Raw genomic sequence first — 7,500 nt, 5'->3', positions numbered from 1 at the left:
ATTAAGTGAGCGAACAGCTATAAATAGTGGATTGTCACTACCAAAGTTCAAATCAAAATAGTGAAATGTGAGTGTTTTAGTTTGTTATGCCCCAACAAATGATCCCCCTGAAGAAAGAAAAGATGAATACTATGAAAAACTGCAGAGGGTAATAGATGAGATCCCTAAGAGAGATATGATAATTTTGACTGGCGACTTTAATGCTGAAGTGGGAAGAAATAAACAGGGGATAGAGAATGTGATGGGTGTCGAGGGTTTTGGTAAAGTTGCAAATGAAAAAAGGAGCACATTTCATAAGTTTCTCTTCAGCAGACAATCTTGTCTTTGGAGGTAGTCATTTTCAACACAACAATATCCACAAGTACGCTTGGACTTCAGCATGTGGCAATTAAAAAAATCTGATAAATAACATTACCATTAGTGAAGAGAGAAGGAGGACTCTAAGTAATGTAAGAAGCTATACAGGTGCAGATATTGGCAGTGATCACCACCTTCTCATTGCCACACGGAAATTAAAACTAAAAGCACTCAACAGAAAGATGGATAGAAAACCTAGGTTTGATACAACTAAGCTTTTAGAACAAGAACACAGAGAACCCTTTACAATTGAATGTAGGAATCAATTTGCACCCTTACAGACTTTAGGAGACGAAGAACAGATAATTAATGGAGAATGGTGCGATATTAAGAACATATATCAGTTAGTTAGTAGTGAAGTTTCGGGACACGCAGTTATAAGGAGAAAATCATGGATAATGATTGATACTTGGGATACTACGAAAAAGAGACAGAGACAGGAATTGATTGTTGAAAGTTTTCGAGGAAGCAAGGAAAATTGCAAGATAGAGTATGCTAAGTATTCCAGTATTGATAGTGAGGTCAAAAGAAATACCAGGAATAACTGGAGAGAATATATAGACAATAAAGTAGATGAGGCTGACAAAGCTATGAATTCAGAAAATGGCTATGGTGTAAGAATTCCTCAAAGAATTATTAATAAAATCTCAACTGGGCCAAAGAAAAAGAAGCATATACCCATGAAAAAGAGAGATGGGTCTGTTATAGCAACAGATGATGAAGATAGATAACGTTGGATGGAATAATTTAGTGAATTTATGAATAGGAGACATGAAAAGAATAATTTGATTGATATACCTGAAGCCGATGAAGACCTTGATGTTCCCATGAAGGAATTCAGTATTTGAAGTCGAAGCTATCCTCAAAAACTAAAGAGATGTAAATCCCCAGGATACGATGGAATAACTGCTGAGATGATTTGGCCGAAAATGAAGTGACTCCCAGACAACTGTAGTATGTGGCATGATGAGGCAATACCTGATGAATGAGAGTTAGGCGTCTTGATGAAAATAACAAAAAAAGGAGACATATCTGAATGCAATAAGTACACTTACGCCAGTTGTTATGAAAATATATTGTATGCTTATTTTAAAGAGACTGGAGAGGAAGATTGATAAAAAGCTGAGATATGAACACACATGATTTAGAAAAGGTAGAAGTTACACTGACCAAATTTTCAGTCTGAGACGTGTTGTACAGCAATGGGTAAAACATTGAAAATCCCCTTCTGATGGCATTTGTTGACTATGAAAAAGCCTTTGATATTGTACAACGGCCAATTTTGTGGAGAGTCCTGCATTATTATGGAATTCTTCTTAAATCTGTAAATTTTTTTGAGTCTGTTCATGAGCATAGTAAGTGCAAAGTTAATGTTAATGAAGTCCGATCAAATGAATTTCCAGTGATCAGCATAGTACTCCACGGGAATGTGTTGTCACCTATATTGTTTATCCTCGTCATGGATTTTGTAATGTGTAGAACAGTCAGAGAGGGTGGAGAAGGATTGGCTGGATTAGGGATAGGGATTTAGCAGGCCTAGAGTATGCCGTTGATGCTGTTCTTGCTATTAGAACACCACAGGATTTGAAATGCTTGCTTACTAGACTGCAGGAAATATTGCATGAGGGTGGGGTGAAGATAAATAGAAGAAAAACAGTGATGATGAGAACGAATTTTGCTGTCGAAGATGAAATATCACTGGAAGGAGAAAGGATTTATAAGGTAGAATCACTTAAGTATTTAGGAACTATGATCTCCTATACATCCCTTTAGAATTAGATTTCAGTGGAAGATTGAAAAAGGTAAATCAGACAATGGCTAGGTTAAGTAAAATTTAGAAATCAAATCTCCTGAAATTACATATAAAAATCAGACTATATATCAGTATAGTGAGATCACTGTTATTGCATAGATATGAGTCATGGTATGACAATGAAACAATTTCCAATAGATTTAGTAGATTTGAGAACAAAGCCCTCAAAAGGATCTTCGGAGTTGAATTTTAAGAAGGGATTAGAAATGAAACTATAAGAGAGATTACTTGAGTACCATATGTTGATTAGATCATTTATAGGGATAGTTGGAGATGGTTTGGGCATTCTCTTTGCACTTCCAAAAAAGATTAGTTCACCAAGCGTTCAGCTGGGGTCAAAAATGGAATTGAAGAGGTGGAAGACCCAGGCCTACATCGATGAAAACTATGAAGCGCAAAGTAAGAGATGATGAATGGAGTATTGAATTAAAAGTTCAATATACAGATGAATAGCGACATATAACAGAGGCCCTTTTTGTCAATAGGTAGAGGAGGTATTATGATGATGATGATTTATATATATATATATATATATACATATATATATATATACATATATATATATATATATATATATATATACTAGAAAGATGTGATTGGTATTTACAATTTAAATCTAGGTTGTGTATTCCTTCTGGGTGTAATGTCAACCAATCTATCACAGATATTGTCCTCACGCATAGACTCCAAAGATAAAAAGCATTCCCTTGTGATGGCTTGTCTTCTCTTGTGAACGGGAAATGATTATGAAAGTATATCCTTGATTATAAAAATCAGTTAACTCTTTGTTTCCTTCTGCAGTTGTTTACCGAGTGTCTCCCATCTCTGTGGATGGCTTTTTAATCCTTATCCTTCATTGTATTGCTTTTGCCATAAATACACAGATGTTTCGTCGATTAGTTATGTCTTTATTACCGGTTGCGGTTTGGTAGCTCCAATCATGTGTGGCAGATGACTACAAGTAGACATACTTTGTGAGACTGCGTGACACTGCCACTACACCAGTTGATATCTGGTCAGACTCCGCCCACAACTACATCTCCGATACGTTTTTTACGTTTAATACATCACTATGGTAGTTAAAAAGTCAGACTCGTCATGTATTTTTTTTTTTTTCATTTTTATCATAAACAAAGTTTAATAGGTTAATATTTTCATAATGAGTTAGCTGTTAATTTGATAAACAAAATCATCACTAAAAATCTAAAATCATGTTTAATGAACAGTATATTTTGTTGAGGCACTATGCCAGTTGATATCTCGTTAGACTCCGCCCACAACTACATCCCCGATACGTTCTTTACTTTAATACATCACTATGGTAGCTAAAAAGTCAGACTCATCAGTTATTTTTTATATCAATTTCATCATAAACAAAGTTTATTAGGTTAATATTTTCATAATGAGCTAGCTGATATTTTGATAAAAGCTCTATCATTAAAAATCTAAAATCCTGCTTATTGAATTGTATATTTGGTTGAGACAAGTATCAAAATACTTTGACTAGGGAGTTAAGTCTCATTAGAAGAAAGTAAGAGTTGCCAGTTAGGGATTTCGAACGATAATCACTGAAAATCACAAGTTTTGCTGTATACTGTACTGTAAACACAAATTTTGAGAGACACACCACACAGAGGGTGAGAAAGTTTTTTTTTTTTTTCTAATCTTGAAAGGTCAGAATTTTTTTTATTGGGTCCATATGCATCGATAATAATTCCGGAAATATCGATTGGGAAGAATATTTACGCATGATTTCATTACTCAATTCTGTATTGTAAAAAACATGAGTCTCGAAAATACCTAATTGAACTCAGTGATGCTTGTGAATGTCACTGACGCTTCTTTTGCTTGATGATTGAGACTTGTTAAAAGTATCCTGATACGGGATTGTCTGACGTTTAGAGATATCGCAATTTTTATTTTAAGCAGAACAAAAAATTAGCCTCTTTTCTTTGTTTAGTCCATTTGGAGTAATTTCACAATAATGACGTAAAGTATTACGGCTAGTGATCAATGTTTCATTGTTATTGCAACAGGCTCATATTTATGACTCCACGATGTTCTCAATCAATATATTAATAAAAAGAAAGAAATATTTCCATACCAATAGCGTTTTTTTTTTTTTTAATTCTATGAATCATTGCCTTTGTGCATATTCTATAAATGTCACAGTTGAATCTAAGGGAAGAGGAACGTTTGAACTGGTTCAGATATAATGTAGCCTTTCCGAGTATAATCTGTGTTACGTATCTTCAAGAATTTGCCGAGACTTCCTGATTACCTTTAGAGGAAAAGTGTTTAAAACGATCCTCACTTGACCCTTTCCAAATAAATCTTTCATGATTCTTATTGTTATACAACTTTGGTAAATCCCTCATGTATGAGATCTTAGGATAAATGAACAGGAGTAAACCTATAAACGTTTACACTTGAAGGAGCAGACATATGCGCTTACATACTTTTTAAATCACTTTATTATGTACACCATACATATAAGATTCTTTTTCAGAAAAGGAAATTATAGCAATCGAACACTTTTCTTGAACACAATAGAGTAGTTCTAACCCAGAAACTATCTTTATGCTTCAGAGTGTTGAAAATTGCTTATGGCAAGGATTGGTTTTGCAACCCTGATAATTTTAGAAAAAAGTAAAATCCCTCCAGTAATTCTTATCCCTTTGCCTACATCAAAATCCCATCGCGAAGACCACTTTTGGTAGGAAGTCCTGTGAACTTTGTTAAATCTTACATTAAACACAGAAAAAAAGAAACAAAGCGATAAAACAGTGAAAACGTGCAAAACATAAAATGTATTGTAATGCAATATGCATTAAATATTCTCTGCCTTTGCTTATCTTTTTGCGTACTTTTTATAGGTACTACGTCTCCAATATCCTTCGATGAAAGCTATATTTTCTACTTTTGTGGCATATTTATTCATTGGAATGGTAATATTATGGGCAAGGAATTAAGTGTAAAGATGCAACTTTAACATGAAGAAATATTCCAGGAACTGAGAAATCATGACTTCTATTTGCTCTAATGGCTCGAGGATCTGCAGACTATTCGTTGGTTTGTTTCAAGGGTCGACGTGCACTTGTGTTAGTGTATACTCATTTATTCATCTAATTAGATATTTAAAAAAGATATTAACAAAATCAAAATCGATTTAACAATAGGATTAGACTATTAGACTTATGTAGTTAATTTTGGACTTCGTACTTAGTATATGTAGTTTACCTTTTCTTTTGATTAGGAGATATATATTTGTCTTTTGCAAACATTTTGTGCTGAAAAAAAAAGAAAAAAAAAGGATAAACAAATGGATGCATATTATTCCGATTATGACGTTCTGAAGGTTTCTTTTTTCAATAATAATTTCTGAAAACTGGAAAATATTAAAGCTCAGAATTTAGATTTCAATATATAAGAAAATATTTTATTGATATATTTTCTTCATGTGAATATTATCGTATATCTAAAACAATATATTAATTGTTCATGAAAATTATTATAGTGAAGAAACTAATCGGAATTTTTACATACGATTAAAATCCTTTATTGTATCAAATTATGTGAATCGCAGTAATAGGCCGTCCAACTAATTGGTCCCTCCATCTAGTTTTGCATTTTCTCTTTTTTTTTCATCGGATCAATAATGAATCATTTCCAAAATATAGGTACACGCAGAAGGAAACCATTAATAAAAGGGACTAGTTTATTGTACTGTTATCATAGCTTAATAAATAATGTTACCCGAATAATACTCTCTATCACGAAAATGAATGTTGACTGACTTTATTAATATTTTTCTTATCATTCACAAAATAGAGTAATTCTATTATCCAGATTCTTAAGTGAATCATTGAGAAGGGGGTTGGGGTGGGCTTGAAGGGTAACGTTGACTACAAGTGTTAATTATAAGTGTAATATAATTTAATTGTTGTTCACTACAATAGATAGAATGGGAATGATGTTAAGAATATGGTAATATATGCCCAATAAGTCGAAAAAGTAGAAATTTCGATAAGAGTGTGTGTGGGTAATGGGGTCAAGGCGAGTGATTTATTGGATAATGTGTATGTATTTAAGATTTACTGCAAGACTTTATATTTAGATAAGTTTGAATAATGTGCATGGCAAAATCTCTATTACTTTCTGTTATTATTGTTTAAAACAGTTTTACTTACTTTTGTTAATTGTTTTTTTTTCTATTCTAAGTACACACACAAGTATGTTAGTGTAGCGTATAATTATTGTCTTTCATCATAGTCCTTCATATTTTTCACTGAATTTCCCTCTTTTACTTTTGTTTTATTTAATTTTCTCTGAATCTCTTAATGATTATGTGATTTCAATATTCCTTTTTTTTTTGGGGGGGGGGGGGGCGAGTTTTCATGTCTGTATTTCATCTTGAATTCAATTTCATATTATCCCAGCGAAGTCTTTTTCTTTCTTCACCCTCTGCTCGTCCTCTTTAATAACTATCGCATAGTTTTCACGTTTATCTCTTTTCCAATAACACTCCCATTTTACTTACTGCCAGATCCCTGTCTCTACATCCTATCAGTTTCCTTTGTCTTTGTCAAGTCCTTTTTATTTCCATAATCCCTCTTTCTATCTCGCGCACCACTTTCAATTGTTGTTTATTTTTTCTTCCAACGCTTTCTCTTTACTCAACTGCCATTTTCGGATGGTTAGAATGTTTCCATCAATAAATAAAACAATCAAACTCCCTTCATTTCTAGAGACCCAAAGAAAACAAGAGAAAATGCAAACCAAACTCCTTGTGTTTACACTTCTTTTGATATAACGATCTTTTCATGGTTATATTTCTGTTTTATTTCCCCTTTAGTGAAAACCTTTATATCAATGTGAGGATGGTTTAAAGAAAAACTATCAATCATTCTTATTCCCTTGGGTAATTTTTCATTTATCTTTCAATACAATAGACTACATTCGAAATATATCTGTGGACTAATGAGTAGGTGTTGGTTAAAAAAAAAAAAAAAAAAATTACAGTGTGCGATTGAAACCAATATGAGTTGCTAAAATATATACTATGGATGATTTTCTTTCACAATTAATAGAAAGTACGCGAATTCCCTATACACAAAAACACACAAACACGCACACGTACACACACACACACACACACATACATACATATATATATATATATATATATATATATATATATACACTTTGATGGCTGCTTTTCCGGTCCCATACAGCAGGGGAACCCCACTCTCTACAAGACCTCCATTGTCGTTTTATCTTATTCGTTCAGAGTATTCAACGTTTCATGTCTCATATTCTTCATTTGTTGT

This window comes from Palaemon carinicauda, chromosome 2 (genome assembly GCF_036898095.1).
Source record: "Palaemon carinicauda isolate YSFRI2023 chromosome 2, ASM3689809v2, whole genome shotgun sequence".
Taxonomy (NCBI): Eukaryota; Metazoa; Arthropoda; class Malacostraca; order Decapoda; family Palaemonidae; genus Palaemon; species Palaemon carinicauda.
This window is presented reverse-complemented; position numbering follows the sequence as displayed.